Here is a 10242-nt window from a genome sequence, read left to right on the forward strand (position 1 = left end):
GGTTAGCCGAAGGTTAGCTAACATTGTGCATGTCAGTATGTTGACATTTGATATTTGAGTGCTTTTTATTTTTAGCGCCGACTAAAACTATTCGCAAAAATTTAAAACGTAAAAATCAATCTATAGCTTTATGACTCGAATTCGCAAAAATAAATCGACGTAAAAATTTCCAGATTTACGGTATGATAAAGAAAAGTAAGTGTTTTTCTTTTTTGTACACATACTACAATATTTATTGGATTAAAACTTTTATGAAGGTAAGTTATTTTGTGTGTTGTGGAAATTAAATGTGATACTTCAAGTTACCCATTGGTGTTCGTATCAAGCCAGCTGCTACGTTTCGAGGCTAAGTGTATCTACGGATGGCGAAAAATTATAAACATATTGTGCTAAAACTGTTTGAATTAATTTTTTAAAATAACAGCTTGTTTTATTTACAACAAATAAATTGCGAGTATTTTTTTGGATCGTGTACGAACATTATTTGACATTAGTCATTTTAAGTAAATAGTTCAGTAAATAATTCAAGTTCAAACAGATAAAATCGTTATTCAAAAGGTGTATATAAAGGGTTCTTCTTGATCGAAAGAACATGTCGCCATTTGATTTTGTAACATAGCAGGTACATTTTACCACTTTCTCAAGAGGCTGAAAAGTATGTTTAGTCTTAATATATATATAACAAATAGTATCTTAATTTTATTAAGTTGCGCGATGATTTTTCAACATGTTATAATTATTATTAGTATCATGACATTGGCATGTTTTAATCTGTACCATTATTAAGGTCTTCCGTTTCCAACGGAAGACCTTATAGTGATTGTAATGTTTTTTATTATTTTTTTCCCTTTTTTGTCCACAAGATTTCTCAGAGATTGCTGGACAGATTTTTCTGAAATTTTCTGGAATGAAAGATAATTACAATATCTCGAGGATTTTTTTTTCATTTTGTCAAAAATCACTTCCGGTCGTCCGTTTCCTGTCCCGCTTTGAAAAGGCTTGTCACCTCGAGATCTCAGAATCGGTGAAGACTTGAGCATCCAAACTTTGTGGGATGATAGACGTATAGCTGTAGGTGTGATTAAACTATTTTGTTTTGTTCGTCGTAACTTCCGGTCGTCATCGGAAGCACTTCAAAAATAATAACTTTTATGCATTAGATTCCTTTTCAATAGAATAAATATAAAATAAGTATAAATTTATACATAGGTTATGTATGCGATGTTATATTAACAAAAAATTCTACTTCCGGTGAGATATCTCAAGTATCTCAGGTAGCTTTTTTTAAACACATTTTGTACCAACGAGATCTCAGAAACTATTAATGATCAAGCCCCAAAACTTATATGGATGGTAGACATTTGTTTGAAGATGTGTTTAACCGGTTTCATTTTTTCTTCCGTCACTTCCGGTCCACACAGGAAGAGTTCAAACAAATCGAGCTGTTTATCAGTTTAACTGTTTTTCTTTGATATTTGTTGTTAGCTCAATGAACAATGATGTACAAAGGGCAAGTATACAAGAAATATTTAATACAATTTACATTGAGCACTTCCGTTTGTCCGTTTCCTGTCCCGCGACAAAAAACCTTGTCACCTCTAGATCTCAGAAACGGTAAAGACCTGAAAATCCAAACTTTGAGGGATGATAGACCTTTAGTTGTAGATGTGTTTAAACATTTTTGTTTTGTTCGGCGTAACTTCTGGTCGTCACCGGAAGCACTTCAATTTTTTTTTTATTTTTATGTATTTAATTAATTTTCCGTAGAATAAAGATAGTAGTATAGTGCCTTACATATGTCATCTATGCAATGTTAAATAAACAAAAAAAATCTACTTCCGGTGAAATATCTCGATTATCTCAGTAAGCTTTTTAAAAACATATTTAGTACCCGCAAGATCTCAGAAACTATAAGTGATCAAGACACGAAACTTTCATGGATGATAGACATTTGATTGAAAATATGTTTAAACAGTTTCATTTTGTCGTCCGTCACTTCCGGTTTACAAGAATTCAATCAAATCAAGCTGTTTATCTGTTTAACTGTTTTCACTCGATAGTTTTAGCTACTTCGATAAATAATAATGTAAAATCGGTAAGTAAACAAAAAATAACACAAATTTAATTTTCATTTAGCACTTCCGTTTGCCCGTTTCCTGTCCAGAGACAAAAATCCTTATTTCGACGAGATCTCAAAAACGGTGAAGACTTGAACAACCAAACTTTGTGGGATTAAAGACCTATGTATGTACATGTGTTCACAATTTATCGTTTTATACGGCGTAACTTCCGGTCGTCACAGAAAGTACACCAAATTTTGGTTTTTTAAAAATATGTTGGTTATTTAGCAAGGAAGTAACATTTTAGCTATTAAAACACAAAAGGTCATCAACACATGATAAAAAAACGTAAAAAACATCTACTTCCGGTGAGACATCTCAAATATCTCAGGTAGCCTTCTTTTTTTAAAAACAAACTACCCACAAGATCTCAGAAACTGTGAGGACTCAAGCCGCAACACTTTTATGGATAATGGACATTTGATTTAACATGTGTTTAACGGGTTTCAATTTGGCCGTACGTCACTTCAGGTACTCACTCGAAGCGTTTTAGGAATAGAGGTTTATTTTTTTAACTTTAAATTCTTTTTTAACATTTCACTCAGAGTGATGAACAGTAACGTACCGTAGGTAAATGAACTAAAAATATCTACTTTTAATTTCTTTAATCACTTCCGTTTGTCCGTTTCCGGTACCGAGACAAAAACCTTTTCTCAACGAGATATTATAACTAAAAAAACTTGAACATCCAAACTTTGAGGAAAGACAAAACAACGTATGAAGATATGGTTTGCTATGTTCTAATCGATCCGTCGTAACTTCCGGTCGTCACAGAAAAGTACTCAAAAGTTGACATTTAGTCTTTTAGTTTTGTTTAACTTAGATATAATTTATTCCGTATTCTTTTACAGTATATATTGTATCTATTTTCTTTTAAAAGGGATATGGAATTTTTTTATACCGATAAAGACATGAGGAACGGAAGACCTTTTTGTTGCTATAGCAACAAGAGTCTAGTTACTTTTATTATATTGTTTCTGTTTTAGGAAAAGTTAATAAGTTCCGGAAACATGAGATTCTCCTGTGCGCTTTATTTAACCATAGTTGTGGTTTCTTTGGAAGTGTTTGGCTCTGCCTTTCCAAGTAAGTGTTTGTTGCAAAACGGATAATGCGAACTACAGAAAATTAATTTGAGAAAATACCTGTAGGCCTTCAGGGAATAACCTTTCTTCTCAATATTCAATGAAATGTATTATTTTTCTTGGACACAGAAAATGTACTTGTCTGTCTGTGAATAATATAAAATGATCAACACATTTCTTTTTCAACTCAACGTTTAGAATGTAGCCTTTCAGAAAAAAAGTTTGTGAAACGTCCGGTTATAAAAAGCATGACGTTTATTTTTACTCAACTTATGTCAAAAATATTACCCTAAATTCGCCACATAAAGCTTTAATTCTGAGATGAAAAGTCAGTGCTATACGTGATACAATGTACAATTTAATGCACTTAATCCAGGCTTACTTCTATATGCATCATAATACGTTTTGCACTTAGAGATCTCATAGGTAGATGCCGTCATATAAAATAAGGGGGCTAGATTCGGTAAAATCTGTGATAATTTTGAGACATTGAAGTTTCCGTTAAGAACACATGCCTATGATCCACGTATTGCAGTCCTTTTTAAAGGGCAACAACTAGTTTTATAATTCCATTATAAACGTTTTGTGACTTTCCTTCCCCTTTAAGTCAACCCTTGTTCTTGGTTCTGGAAAGTTCTCTCTCAAACTAAAGAGACAAATTTGCTCATTTTATATATTCAACATTTGCCGTTTAGTTATAAATAGTATAAATAATTCAAATATATCGACTATGTAGTATTTTTTTTATTACAGGTAATTTAAATTCAGCACATCGCACTAAAAGACGCTTACATTCGGATTTTGTTAAAAAACACATTGTTTTTGTCAAAGGTGAAAGAAAACCGTCATATAATTTACTCAAAGGAAGACTGCCCAAATTTGCCAATACTGATAACAGACGTTTACATACCTTCATCGTAGTAACAATAAAAAAAAATGAGAATGAGAAAAATAAAGAAAATAAAATTTTAAAAGATCTTGATATTTTAATTAAGAATAAGATCAGGAATGGAGAATGCAAAGCCAGCCGTAGAGAAAATAATCCGGCAGCTAAGCAAACTACTTTGAGCATTAGACCAAACACCTATAAAAATTCGGAACAAACGAAAATCCCTATCGATGATTATTTTAATTGTCCCATACAAGTTGAAGATCTCGGCGAAAACATCTATATAGCCAATTTCAACGTCCAAGACAGAAATGAGCCCTGTATGTATTCGGATAAGGGCAATTTTGCAGTGGGAGCTGGAATAATGACAAATGTGAACACCAAAACAAAAAAAAAGACAACAGATTGGTTTCTGGTGAATCACTTGGGTGAATCACAGATACAAAACGGTTCCGAGTGTGATGACGACTGAGACTGAATCTAATGTATCTTTTAGTTCAGAAATGCTTCAGTAGATCATATTCACTCTATGGCACTTTCCTGCATCCAGAGGCTGAGTGCTATTTAACTAATGTTTTCTAATAAATGATATTGAAATCAGTACGCATCTTATTCGATTTCTCATCTCATATAACGTCAGTATTAATGTGTTTAATTGTTGCTGAATACCTGTTGAGATATGTTGGACATTATTATTTTATTTACTCTTCATTCCACAAAAGGCCCACAAAAGTCTGCACTAAGTATGAATTAAATAATGCAGAAATATTATGGCCATGAAAAGAGGTACATTTGGATATCAGATTTTCTCATTTTATCGCTTATACCCCTGTTTGAAGAAATAAGATATAAATACCTATGATTTTCAACACCTATGTACTGTAATATTCTCCAGACCTTTTTGTCACATAAAACTAAGAATTGTTTCAAAATTGAGGAGGGGTGCTGATATGGGTTATTTACTGTTTATGTAATACTCTCAGAATATTTGTTGTATTTTTGGTTTCAATGAATGATAATATTTTCACACTTCTTATCTTAACATTTGATTTCTTTTTTAAATTAACACTATGGATATCCATATCGATTGCGGTTGCTTTTTGACTCCAGTCTAAATGTAAGAAAAGCTATTATACTTATAATCATTTTGTGTTCGGTTTCTTTGAAGTTGACATAATAGTTGAATTTCAACAAACAATTAAGATCGATTTTGTGTATGATATCGTTGACTTCAACTTCATACTTGAGGACAGATGTCGATAGCATTATACACGATATCATCTATATCGACACCATAGTTGTTATACAACCCATGTCGATATTTGTTTGTGTGTTCGATACTAAACCCATACTTGGATCCATGTCAACATCATCATTATTGTACGGTATCGTCAATATCAACTTTATATTTATTCGTGTACCTGTATGCCATTCTTCAGATTTGATTCTATAGGCATCAAAATGCACTTCTCTAAAAAGTTTTCCGTTTAATACTAGTTCCTTCGTAATTTTAAATCATCAAACTTCTAACAGATAAAAAATGCAATTTAAAAAAATAAGATTGAAATTTTGTATAACAGTAGCGATTTATTAGTCCCCTACCGGTTTTTATCGGAGGGGACTATAGCTTTTCTCTGCGTCCGTCAGTCCGTCCGTCTGTCTGTGCGTCCGTCTGTCTGTCCGTCCGTCTGTCCCACTTCAGTTTTCCACACTTTTTTCTCTATGCGTATGAGGAATAATATGAATTTTGCTGAACAGCTTCAAAATGTCAAACTACAGATCAAGTTTACACTTTTGTAGCGTCTGGTTGACATATTTTTGAGAAAATTAATTTTTTATATTCCAATTTTTTAATGTTCGGGTTCGATTTCCTGCATAATAGTGCATTGTTTTCACAATTTCCACAAACCGGTAGGGGACGTGTATTGCTTATGCAATACTCTCAGAATGCTTGTTTAAAAGTAATGTTACACAAATATATATCTCACATTTTCAACTTTTATTTTCAACACCATTTCTTGATCAAATATCAATTAAGTTATTGTCTGTTTATTACCTGTGCGTTTAGCGTTCTGGTACCGATTGTTGAAGATTTGTCAGAATTTCATTTTGTTGCAGAACTATCCTATTGTTTGATAATTTATAACAGTATATATGGCAAAGAATTTTTAAATTAAAGTTAATGTTAGTAACAATATTCAAAACCAATTGTAGGTAAGTTGAAGGGATGGGCTCAGCTGAAGCTATCGCTCTTGCTTTTAAGCCCAGCCCTGTATTCCTTATTTACTATGAAACTCGTGGGCTTACTATAACGTAAACCAGAGACTTTATGCTCTGTATATAAGTACTTTTGTAATATATTAATATTATGTAAACCTATGTACCAACCATTAAACTTGTGCGGATTTTTTTTTCAATGCAGCAAAAATTATAACCAAAATGCGTTATATTATGTAGTTAATTTTACATGATGTAGAATTATTGATCAAATGTTCTATTTATATTTTATATGATGAAGTTCTGCTTTTAGCACTGTTTCTAATTAGACAATTATTTTTTCCGTATTTCCTGATCCCAATTGATTATCGATAGTCAATATTAAGTAATGCTCCAATATTACATACAATATATGATAAAGGAAATTCATTTTCATAAAACGTTTGAATGTTTTATTCTAGCAAACAAGGAAGATTTTTTTATCGAATATAAATGTGAACAAACTTTTTAAAGTGTACACTTAATCAGGAATGTTTTAGAAGTACTCTTATCATTTATCAGCGTAAGTATAAAAACGAAAATTTAAGGACTCTTTTTCAAGATAAATTTATGTAGTAAACAACTTTATTTTAAATAAATTGGATGGTTTGATTATCAAATATGTATACAGACCTTTATATGTTTTTGAAATTTTGAAAAAAAAATAAATATTGCATTAAAAGCTTTTCCTTATACTATATATTCAAAATATCTTACAAAACATTTCTTTCATTTTTTTCACTTTGTTTTTTTTAATAAAATGTCTGTCTAGTATTTCATTGTTCTGTTTAATAGTTACTACATGTACAAGTTTGTTATTTTTTTTGAATAGTTGTGTTAGATGTTTTTGATGCTTAGAAAAAATTCATTTTTATACTTGTTTATAAATTATGGCAGAAATGATACATTATTAGATATTGTCCAAAAAAAAATGCTCATAATGAAAAACACGTTTATTAAGGTCTTCCGTTTCCAACGGAAGACCTTATTGTTATTGCTTTGTTTCTTTTTCCCTTTTATTATTTTTTTTTCTAACGCTTTTTTATACAAGCGATTTCTTGAAAACGACTCGACCGATTTTCGTGAAAATTGCAGATCTTGTAGATATTGATAAAAACCTTATTAATATTTTTTTATTTTAATGACATCATTTCCGTTCGGAAGATATTGACGTTTTAGCGATTTTTAGAGGGTCGGTTTGTCCTGCTATCTCCTCCAAAACGAAAAAAGATATTGAATTTAAATTTTCAGGGATTGTAGCCGAAAGATTGTAGATGTGTTTAAAGGCATTTATGGTTGTCTGGCTTCAAAGGCGTCGAAGCTCGTCTGGACCCGAAAATCGACTTTGAAAAAAAGACGTGATTTTAAATGGTTTTCGTTCTTTATCTCCTTTCCTGAAAATATTTTAACATTACATATAGAACAAATAAAATTTATATTTACAAGAGCTTTCATATGATGCCAATAAAAAGGGGCTGGTCGCTCAAATTAGGGGCCAAAAGGGCTCTTAAGTCTTTCTTCCATAGCACTTTACTGAGAAATATTTTGTAATATGTTTAAGAAGCAAAAATGTTCATCTTTCACTTATAAAACTAAACAATAAAATTTTTTTATCATGCGTTACGTAATAAAGGGTTATAAGGGGCCAGAAGTCAAAAACTTCGATCAATCTTATCTCAAAAAGGACAAATATTTTGAAAAGCAATATAGAATAAAAGATGCTTAGAATGATGTTTTAAACAATATTCAATCTTAAAAGTTTTGTTATCTGGCCCCAATAAGGAGATAAGGGGTCGGCCCCTAAAACGTCCTATCCCAGATAGCTCAAAAACGGCAAAGAATTTCTGAACACTTGTTGAACAAAACATGTTTAATATCAAAAGATCTATCTTTTTATTTTTAGGGGCTATAAAGTCTCTGAAGTCTTTCTTACTAAAAAATATTTTGTTATATATTTAGAGAGCAATACTGTTCATCTCACATTTATTTAACAATAAATTATAATTATTTTATCATGTGTTCCGTAATTAGGGTTTTTTAAGGGGTTTTAAGGGGTCCAGAAGTCCAAAACTTTGATAAGATATCTCAAACAGAACAAATATTTTAAAAAGAATCATTTTGAAAATCAATATAAAAGAAAAATGCTGATAATGATGTTCCTAACAATATTCAACCATCAAAATTGTTTTTGTTGCCCCGATAAGGAGATAAAGGGTCAAATATCAAAGTCAATGTCATATACCCTTCAAAAAATCGCACGGAAGACCTCCTCGTTGCTCGCAACGAGATCGTGTCTAGTTATATTTTTATGATTCGTTCGTGAAATATCAGAACACGGATTTTGATGAACTCCCTAAAAGTACTCAAACTAGCAACCTTAACAAAGTTATAAAAATTTAAAGTACAATGTAACATCCGGCATCCCTAATAAAGTATTTAAAATCGGTCAATTTCCATTTTATTTAGTATATAACCGTATTATAGCTTTAATATTCCGCGGCCACTTTCGCTGTTCAATTTTTCATCAAAAAGAGTACCATCATAAATTGATTTTATTTTTAGATTGCCTCAAGATGATGAGATTTTCTTACCTACTAGCTGTATATGTTATCGCCATTTCAGGTGGGTTTCTTTAAAAACAATCTATTTTTTAAAAAAAAAGAAAGACTTTTTTAACAATATGAAAAAATCTTTTATCGAACAAAATTCTTGATCAGCGTTTACCACATACCTGTGTGCGTTGGAACAAGGGATGTGTGGGAAGCTCGGACCGAAACTTGTGACATTTATGAAACATGTCTTTGAGTGGTCTTAAATAGGATACATTCTATGGGCACTAGTTGACAATTCTGACTGGGTGAAAAAAAAGACGCTAAAATATCATTTTTGAAAATAACTTTAAAAATGTCAATTGCAATATGCTGTTTTTAAGAAATTTCTTTTACAAATGAGCAATACGCATGGAAAAACAATTACTCTAAGTTAAAAATGTTTTTAAACGAGGCAAGTTGAACCTCGATTCAAATCATCTTTACGCAAGTTCTATGGTCGATCGATGACCTTGTCTTCAAGTTCAATGTTTCATTAAGACACATGCTGACTGACGTTTTTCATACTCGTTAGACCATTATTTATACATCAGATTGACTACGGGTTCTTCCGTATTTCATGATCTTAACAATAAGCACAAGACCGGCAGGGAATTCTTACTCTTCCTAGCTATAGGCACCTGATCCCACCTCTATTGTAATGGAGGTCCTTGTTTGTTCAAGGTCTGTATTTTGACCGTCACAAACAAAGCAAATCATTAACTTTTCTTGTTTTCCCTATTACGACATTTCCACTGATTTTGACATTGACCACGACAGCTCAATTGTGTCAAGAAGCACACGGCGAGTGCGACGGGTGTCGTATAATTTAAGGTCCACCCCGTAAAATGGTCCGGGGTGGACCATCTATACAACTATATTTAAATAATAGACTCGAATTTTTGGTTTTTAATACCGATAAATCAGAAGAGTACTGTTTTTTGTTATATATATTTTTAACAAACATCATTGGTACTTGAAAATTACCATTTTTTTTTTCAATCAAGCTTCGCTAATTAATAAATAACGAAAATTCCTCTAAAAAGTCCGGATATCATCTGGGTTTTTCGGATTAAACAATCTTGCGCATGCGCATTACATTTACGCTAAATCACAAGACGATCGTATTTTATGGTTCCACAATATCACATTTGCATGGATAAACTCAGAATCGATGAAACAAGTGCGTGTAAACTTTCATTGGAATTTGCTATATATTCTGTTCATCAAAGAAAATACGGGGAATAACTCTAACACGGTGTATTTACTTTGAAAAATCCCCCCCCCCCCCCCAAAAAAAAAAAAAT

General features: G+C 31.8%; 1 long non-coding RNA gene across 1 annotated transcript; it reads left to right on the top strand.

Moving 5' to 3' along the window:
• The first annotated feature begins 578 nt into the window (after nt 1–578).
• On the top strand, nt 579–4692 carry LOC117689287 (uncharacterized). Its single transcript, XR_004601635.2, has 3 exons — nt 579–655; nt 3107–3203; nt 3956–4692. It is a non-coding gene; the product is annotated as an uncharacterized lncRNA (long non-coding RNA).
• Nucleotides 4693–10242: the final 5550 nt, after the last annotated feature.

Source organism: Magallana gigas, chromosome 6, assembly GCF_963853765.1.
Source record: "Magallana gigas chromosome 6, xbMagGiga1.1, whole genome shotgun sequence".
NCBI classification, from domain to species: Eukaryota; Metazoa; Mollusca; class Bivalvia; order Ostreida; family Ostreidae; genus Magallana; species Magallana gigas.